Raw genomic sequence first — 10,000 nt, 5'->3', positions numbered from 1 at the left:
CAATTGCCCTGTTGTGTTTCCCTACTAGCGTAGGAGAGAGAGAGAGAGAGAGAGAGAATGAAGAGAGAGAGAGAGAGAGAGAGAGAGAGAGAGATAGAGAGAACGCACCGCCAAAATGAACACCATCCAAACAGGACGACCTCGATGATGCAAATTCTCTCAAGCTCGGTCGAACTGGCGTAGCCTATTTTTTTTTTCTTTTTTTTTTTTTACCCAAAGTGACAGATTTTAATACTCTGAAACAGATGAAAAGTTCAGCGAACTGCGCTGTCACATTTTCAAACTGAAGGTCCTCAAAAGATGTTTGGTTAATAGAATTGAGGTCAAAGGCCAATTACTTGGACCTGTGAGGTCATTCAGCGCTGGAAGGGAAACGGACAGTAGGAAGGTTTGAAAGGTGTAGCAAGAGGAAACCTAAGAGCTGCACTATGAATCAGTTGTTAGAGAGGATGGAAAGTCAGATGAATGAAAGAGAATATGAACGGAGGTACTGAAAAGAATGAAAGATGTTGCAGCTAGGAGCCGAAGGGACGCTGCAAAGAACGTGAAGTCGTTCCTTTAGCCCTCTACGGGGCTAAAGGATGACTTAATTAGAAAACTGAATTAATACCGAAATCTTTGAAGCCCATTTTCTCAGAATGGGGGAAAATAGCTTACGGCATTTCGTCAAATTAGGGGCGAATTGATTTGGAGAGAGAGAGAGAGAGAGAGAGAGAGAGAGAGAGAGAGAGAGAGAGAGTGAGAGAGAATCAGCTTATTCATACTGCATGGCGGCGGTAGCGACCTTGATGAACCGAGAGGTGGAGTCGCCCATGAGTGGAAATCCTGCAGTTCTCGATTTGCATTGAATGGCTGAAGAAGCTGCTGTTGGCTTCTGCCACTGAAAAAGGATCTGAGCTCTGCTGATTGTTTGTGACGTCAGACGTTTGTCTGTGCAGATCAGACATCGCTGGATTTTAATCTGTTGCTCAGTGAACACTGTTTATTGCTCGCAGAAGGTTTTGAATGTCACGAATCAAGGATTTTTGTGCTTGAAGCTCTTGGAATAAAGAGAGACGATGCAAAAAAAAAGACAATATTGAACTATTCTTAAAGTTATAAATCTATTTGCATTAAAGACAGCTATTATCTAAAAAAAACATTCACAAGGGTGAAATACAAAACAGACCGAGTAACGGAATGAAATGAAATATGAAGGAGATGAGGAGAGAGAGAGAGGACATAAAATGCTAAAATAAATTCGAACAAGTGAGCATAGTTTCTTGAGAGAGAGAGAGAGAGAGAGAGAGAGAGAGAGGAGAGAGAGAGAGAGAGGTGAATGAATAGATTATAGTCTGCATTAAGTCATGAGGTCAGAGTAAAGGGAGATCAGTCCATTCGAAATGAGCCTGATTGGACGGATTCCTGTCGAGGGCATCCTCCAGGGAGTCAACCTGAATCTTAAATAGTTTTAGTCAATGGAGTTTATGAAGGATCGTATAAATTAGCATACGTCTGTCTCATCTGCATTTCAGAGCCTTCAGCAATGAATATGCAGTAATACAATTTCAAATTGCACTTATCTTGGAAATAGTGTCTGGACGTGGTATCAGTAGTTATTCCATATTTGTGTTATGTATACTCTGTTATGCCTCTTCTTCCTTTCTGTTCTGGAAGTCATACGCTGTTTTGGGCTGTGGACATACACACACACGTAACACACACACACACACACACACACACACACACACACACACACATATATATATATATATATATATATATATATATATATATATATGATTGGAATAACTAAAACTCACGCAATCTTGTTTACAAGAAATCAGGTTAAACTATCGCCATCATGCAATGATTTACTAGAGCAAGAATCGGAAGGACAGGTGATATGTGTGAGGCAGATGTGTCCACTGACCTCAGAAACTGAATGAAACGTTGGTGAAATCCAACGTTCCACCATTTCCATTTCACCAACTAACTTCGGCAAAGGTAGACTGAAATTTTGTGGAAAGTTAAGCTTTAAGATAATATTCAGCTTAGGTTTTAGGTGTAACTACATTACATGAAGTATTACGTGTTAAGTAATTAGATATTAATTTTTTATTCCGCAAACAATATATGCACTGATGTATGCAATAGAATGGTACTGGTTATTTTTTTCATTATTTTTATGCTTCCCTAAACTTTGCAAAGATGAAGGAACTAACCCATGAAGCAGGTTAAAATCTTATACAGGGTATTAAATCCTTAAAAATGTAAAATGTAAAAAGAGCGTAATTGTTTTCGCCTAATGATTATGGGGAGAGAGAGAGAGAGGAAGGAAGAGAAGAGAGAGAGAGAGAGAGAGAGAGAGAGAGAGAGAAGAGATTTGAGATGAGAGAGGGAGAGAGAGAGTTTTGTAGGAAAACAAATATACAGACTGTAACCATAAACTCTTCTAGGCCTTGTATCATTATTAGTATTAATTAATAATGGCATCACAAAGGTCCTGAACCAAATCAACCTTGAATCATGGATGAATATAACTCCACAGACAAACGTTTTGAATACAAGGACGTAGAAATCAAGTTGATTAATCTGTAACTACCCACTAAATAGCGACCTTATTCCTGATTACAAACACTAAGTCGTAAAATACAAGATCTGAATGGCCAAAGGCTCATTACCCTAATGATGCACAAATTGCAATTTCCTCTCTGCCATTACGTTTGATCCCTCTGTAAATAGAGTTAAATTAAAGTATATTGATGAACCCAAGTATGTCAGCAGATCATTAGATAATGACTGTAAAAATATATCTCTCAGAGATATATTTATTTGAGTTGTCATAATTGCTTAGAGCGAATTGGCCTTAATTGCGATAAAGGGAAATTTTTAGGTTATAGTCGTTCTTGTTCTTTGTGGTAAAAAAATAATGTTCCAGCAAGATGTGTTCAGTATTCATATTTATAATGTAGTTTTATTCACCAAGGTTTCATCAAGATTTTAAGAATATATTTATGTATGCATATGTGTGAGCTTGTGTCTGTGTGTGATAATTGAACGGTTCTAAGCCCATATAATCAAACAAAGAAAACGTGAAGTAAAAATCAAAAGGTCTAGCTTTGTTCCAGTGGCATTGTGTGTATGTGGACCTAATGAAATGGAGTGGAGGTTGCTAGTCGACAGAGAGAGAGAGAGAGAGGTGGGAGGGCCTATTTGCCTGAGTCTGAGAGAGAGAGAGAGGGGGGGAGGAGAAAGTGATACCAAAAACCCAGTTTTGCCTTCTGCTTCTGGATCATCGCTGCCAAAGTGAATAACGAGGCGGTGGCCCCGTTATTATTATTATATATATATATATATATATATATATATATATATATATATATATATATATATATATATATATATAATAATAACGGGGCCACCGCCTCGTTATTCACTTTGGCAGCGATAGCCAGAAGCAGAAGGCAAACTGGGTTTTTGGTATCACTTTCTCCTCCCCCCCTCTCTCTCTCTCTCTCAGACTCAGGCAATAGGCCCCCCAACCTCTCTCTATCTCTCTCTATCGACTAGCAAGCCTCCACTCCCATTTCATTAGGTCATCTAATCAGAGTCGTGCATTACAAAAATATACGTTTATTCAAAGTAAAGTACTAATTGAATAACTCAGATTCTTACAGGGATAATTAAATGGAATGATAACTCAAAGTTCAATTAATCAGTAATAAGTCACACCATTTATCCCCTCTCAAAATATAGTTTCCTCCACTAGAACACAGTCCCCCTCACTAGATCCGCCTGTTTAAAAGAACAGGAACAGGAGAACACACTAATGAGCACACAATTGTAAAGACAAAGTCAAAAGATTAAATGAAATAGAACATCTTACAAAAAATATTCAAAATACAGTCAAGCCACACTTTTGGCTAAAGCACAGTAATACTTACCCATCTCAGTCCAGAATCTCACACACAAAAATAAATATATAACGTCCGCAGAGTCATTCTGGATTTTTCTCTCCCCGTAAACGTCTTCCATCGTTCTGGCTAATACCTGCCATTATGAACGGACGTAGCTCGTACGGACGCACGAATTCACACATCAAAATTCGGAATTGCACACGCCCCAGGTAACTGGTTGCTGCCAATTTTCAAGGCACCTTGGACAAGCTCTCATGGCACTGATTTGCTAGGTAAGGGCTTAATGTCCACATCATCCCAAAAAAGTCATCAGCATTCTTAAGTGTCGCTCGAAACCACTCTGTATCTAAGGAATGTTAAATAATGAATCCCCAATTTCTAAGGAATGTCAAGGCACGACATACAACAATGATATCTAAAAATATCATAGCCCTCTTTTATATAACATATATATTATATATATATCTATTATATATATATATATATATATATATATATATATATATATATATATATATATATATTATTATATATATATATATATATATATAGATAGAGAGAGAGAGAGAGAGAGAGGAGAGAGAGAGAGAGAGAGAGAGATTACTTATTGTTAAGTGAATCCTATGCAGGTTATGCAGCAATTAAGATATGCCGATAAAACTATCAATTCGTCAGTATCAACATAAGGCGAGTTTAAAAATTTAATAATAATTAATAATAATAATAATAAGATTAAAATGAAGTTTTATGAATATGATTAGCGCAAATCACGAGCTAAAAATAGCTGCAAAATAAACAAGCAATTCAATTGCTTTCCGCAAAATGACAAGTGCTGATTGATATCTGAGCATGAACGAGAACATAAAACCCGTCACACTCAGGCCTCCGGATTGAAGGACTCCTTCAGGACGCTGGCTTAGTCTAATATCAAGAAACAAGAGCTGTATAGGTTGCCACACGAAAATCTTCAAGGTTGCCGGAAATTTCTTGTGGGTATTGGCCTTGCTCGTTAGAGCGTTAGTTAACTTGACCAATAGGATATATATATATATTTCTATGTATATATATATATATATATATATATAATATATATATATATATATATATATATATATATATATATATATATATATATATATACATATAGATATATATATATATATATATATATATATATATATATATATATATATATATATATATATATATATATATATATACACACACCGAAATTTATAAAAGACTTCGTCTAGAAAAATCCTTTCGCAATGGACGGCGGGCACCTTCAATAAACGTACATTTTCTGACGCCAGGTTTAGTAGCCATAAATCAGTGGATCATAATGATTAATAATATATTTGCTAAAATATATATATATATATATAATATATATATATATATATATATATATATATATATATATATATATATATATATATATATTATCACCAATCTATCTAATTATCATAAATATGTGTCTATATGGACATATAAAAAAGATATTATATAATGTGTGTGTGTGTCAGTTACAAAAAAAATTTCTGTTAAGACGGTCCACTGACGCAATCTTAAAACAAGTGTATTGGATCCTCTCTCACTCTCTCTCTCAGTGCGGAGGAGCGGTGAATTATGCACTTACATGCCAGTCACCTGTTACATCGTCACGTGAACTCGAAATCACACACACATACACATACACACACACACACATACACACACACGAAGTTAATGGGGAGTACATCTCTCATACCAATAATGTGATAACAGTAGTAATAAAGACAATAAATTTGTCCGCCCCTCCTTAATAACTTTCATTATACTTAATCATTATCAGTGTCATCATAATCACCCTAGTTAACATTTGGTATCAGAAGGTCACCTCTTTTGAAGAAGCTGAATCAATGAGGAAATGGAAGTGTTTTAAATTACGATTTAATGTTGGGACTAAGAAAATGAAAAGACTTTGATAAATAAAAGAAAGGAGGAATATATACTCTACGTAAAGTAAATATAGACATTGTAAAAAAATTATAAGATATTCTTCTTTATTTTACTAAACAAGAGAGTAACCTAAAAAGCAAAAAAAAGAACGCTATTTTTTGACCCGGCGAAAGTAAAAAAATAAAAGAGTTAAAGTTAGAGCAGCTGGAAGAAAGATATTGCAAGAAAACCCTGAAACCTGGACAACGAAAACACAGGATACAAAAGGATAAATAAAAATCCGGATAAAGGAGACTGGAAAGGGAAGCACATGATAACTCCTCCTCTGACGTCTTTTAGGTGATGTCCGGAAAATCCTTCCCATTCAGGCAACAGGACTATCTTCAGATTTCTTTTAAGAAGAAGAAGAAGGAGAAGAAGAAGAAGAAGGACGGATAAGTGTCTGGGAGACTTCGAAAGATACTTGATGTTTGCAAACATAAAATGAATTTATTCTGTAGTGCAGGAATCCGACAGAAATGAATATATTTCACGTAAGAGTTTCTTCCAAGTGGAATTTTTTCTGACGTTTCAAGCTGTCTAAAATCTTTTTCCAAGACTAAGAGTTTGAAAGGACTGACTTTAATTTCGTCCACGGGCAGACAAACTCAGAATTGAGAAAAACTAATAACGAAACCTGGCCAACAGATTAAAAGCAGATACTCCTGAACTCAATAAAAGACAAACATTCATGCACGGATAGTTTTCGGAAATTCCTGAACAAGAGCAAAGGATATACTGAACCAATATCAAGAGAAACATTCCTAACACCAGTGACTTCTGCCACTCAATTATTATTCTCTTAAGACCTCATTGAAATACTTTAGCAGTCTCTGCAGTCTATTTTGATGCCCGCCGGAGGAAACGAACTGAAACACTTGCCGGTCGCTGTAGTTCATAAAACACTGTCACTATTGCCTCTAACAATGAAGGAAAAACACACACACAACATCGCATACGCACAAGCACCACATATACTGTATTTCTAACTCAAGAGCATCTTCGACGTATAAAAGGATCTTGTCGGAGAAAAAGCGTAAACAAGGCAAGGAGGCGCCATCAAAATCTTGCCCTACAAGATAGTTCTTAGTGTTTTATCCCTCTTGGATGTCAGCAGGATTTCTAAGGACAAGTGTATGGTCCCAAGGTCCCCTTTTTTAGAATCCTAATTGCTACACAAAAAGCCGTATAACTACCAGGTACTCCATTCACCACATTTTATTCTTTTCTATTATTATTAATAACATTATTATTTTCTCTATCACAGTCATCCTATTCGACTGGGTGGTTTTTATATGTGTGGGGTTCCGCGTTGCATCCTGACTCCTTAGGAGTCCATTATTATTATTACTATAATCTTGAAGAAAACTTCCTTCAACCAATGGCGGGAGCGCATTGCGCCACCAGCCAATGAAAACGCAGCTAGCGGTTGAACCCCTGCTGACCTGCCGCTATATATTGAGTAGATCTTGACAGCACCTCAGTTACGTCAGTTAGCGCACAGGCGCGCTACGTAACTCTCGTCAATTTAAACCTTTAATTTTGACAAGTATGGCCTCTAAGAGACCCCTTCGCCCGGTAATACCCAGGGAGGACCGCCCTTGGAGGACGAGCAAGGCTTCTCTAGCAGTAAGGAAGAAGAAGAAAGAAGAAACAGAAGAAGATTTTTGCCCACCAACTTCGACCAATAGAAACCTGCTCCCTACGAATTCAGCACCGAATACGGCGAGTTACGTGGATTTTCCGACACTTCCGAAGTTTAAAGCTGTCACAATCGAGGGCCAGACTTCGTATGCTGCAGTCAGGGCCCTTGAGAAAAAGTATCCAGAAGCCAACCTCATAGCCAGACCGAATTTAATGGGAGAATTTATAATTACTCCTAAGGACCAAAAAGCTGCTGAACTACTGAAGAAAGAAACCTGTGCCACTTACTGATCCCTGCTTCAAAATCAGCAGGGGATGATTTGCAAAGTCCCCAAATACATCACTATCGAAAGAGTCCTCGAGGTTCCCAACATCATGGAAGCCAAGAGATTGTACTGCAAAAGATGGACAGGAAACTCTAAAGATAGAAGCGACCTTCAAGGGCCAAATTCCAGCCAGGGTCAGCCTTGGGATTCTTGGCACTTACGAGACCGAAGCCTTCGTACCAGAGCCTCTGAGATGCTTCAAGTGTCAGAGGTATGGACATCACAAAAAACGAATGTAAATCAGAACACATCTGTGGAGTGTGCAGTGCAAAACACGAGACAGAAGTGTGCTTGAAAAAGTACAAGGAAAAGGGCCACGCAGTTGCCCGATGCCCTAACTGCAGCCAGCAACATCATGCTTGGTTTATTTAAGGGATGCCCAGTCAGACTGCAGAGGATTTGGAAGGCGAAGGGCATCCCTCCTCCACCTGCAAGACCTCGGCAACCATCACCGACAGGAAACCTCCCAGCAACCCCAGGTTCGATCCTAGAACGAACCTACCCCTCGCACCACAAACCACCCAACCTTCCTCCCAACCTCCTCAATCCCGGCACTACATCCCCACCCCCTCATCCTCTCCGTATCGCCAAACTCCCGCCCCTCTACCTCCTCCCCCTACTCCCCAACACCCCTCAGGTTACCCCCCTAACCTCTGCATCGCCGAAGACGTCGATTCCTGCTCGTGCCGAAGCAGGACCCAGACAGAAAACGCAGTGAAGAAGAAATGCAGATCGAGACACCGACTGTAGCTCCTGTTTTGTATAAAGAAGCAGGAACACAAACAGAGGAGTTTGTAGCTAAGGATAACAGCGAAACTCAGACCTGCAAACAAGAATATAGAACTGCAAACGTCGGAAACGAATACTCCTCGTAGGAGAATATCAAATCAGAAAGTTCCTGCTGACCTACGGAGGTTTGAGGCATTTTTAAATAGAGCCATCTTTAACAACGACAGTGGCAGTGGTCATCAGCTGTTCTCTGAGCTCGTCCACGCTCTGTTGGACCTAGAGATTAGACTCCCCGATGACCTCCTGTTAGAAGATTTTAGATACAGATCTCAAACATAAAGATCGCCGCTACATGAAAAAGTGCTGTTTATAGCATTAACTGCTTTTTCTTTACTAAACAATCTTCCTTTCCTTTCCCCTCCGTTTTTCGGCCGCCTCACGTCTAACGAGCCGATATTTCAACTGTCACTCTAACTACCGCTTAAGAACTGTCGCTTATTTTGTTATCCTGTTTCTAAAACTGATAATATTTCGTTTTTTCCTTCGTCGTTCCCTATTGCTAACGATCGGTGCTCTCTGCTTTTTTCATTATCGTAAAGTGAAATATGGTACTTGAACCCCATAGAGTTGCGCTTTTTTCCGTTTTTCTACGACTATAAATTTTTCGATTTCATTACTGGCTATCTCTGACTCGCCAGGACTCGCTACTATCGATCTTTATCTTCTACTAATGGTACCTTAGGGTTTAAAGAGGTTTGTAACCTTGCCTATTCACTTTTCCTTTCACCTTTGAATCCATACCATTCCACCTGCACATTCCATAGAAATCATAAATAAAAAGATCGCCTCATATCCTTAAATCACCAATGCACCTAAAAATAATTCAAATGACCTACGGGCTGCTACATTAGCTAAAGCCCGTGCTGGCATAAAGCCAGCTTAATACTCCAACAACAACAACAACAGCACCAACAGTCTGCTTCGATCCACTGCCGTGATCATGCTCGGATGATACCGAGAGAAACGTTGGCCACTATATTAACTTATATTTTGACTTATTTGTTCACTTACTGTAACAAAATAAATAAATTTGTAACAATTATCCCTGAAATTGACTGCTCCTGATGAGTAATATCGGCGCAATACTCGCCAGTTGTAATAGCAGAGAGAAAGCTATTATTAGAAAAATAGAGAAGACTATTTACAAGTTGAATGCAGATGATGCAGCAATATCTTTCAAATAAAAAAAAAAGACTTCCCCTTTATTATTATAAAATTATTATCATTATTATGATTATTTTTATTATTATCGGATCTTCAAAAGATACAAGGACATGATCACCTCAGACAAATAGCCTTTACAGTTCATGATTTAAGAACAACAAGCATTTTTTCTGAGAGAGAGAGAGAAAGAGAGAGAGA

The sequence above is a fragment of the Macrobrachium nipponense genome, chromosome 27 (genome assembly GCF_015104395.2).
Source record: "Macrobrachium nipponense isolate FS-2020 chromosome 27, ASM1510439v2, whole genome shotgun sequence".
Lineage (NCBI taxonomy): Eukaryota > Metazoa > Arthropoda > Malacostraca > Decapoda > Palaemonidae > Macrobrachium > Macrobrachium nipponense.
This window is presented reverse-complemented; position numbering follows the sequence as displayed.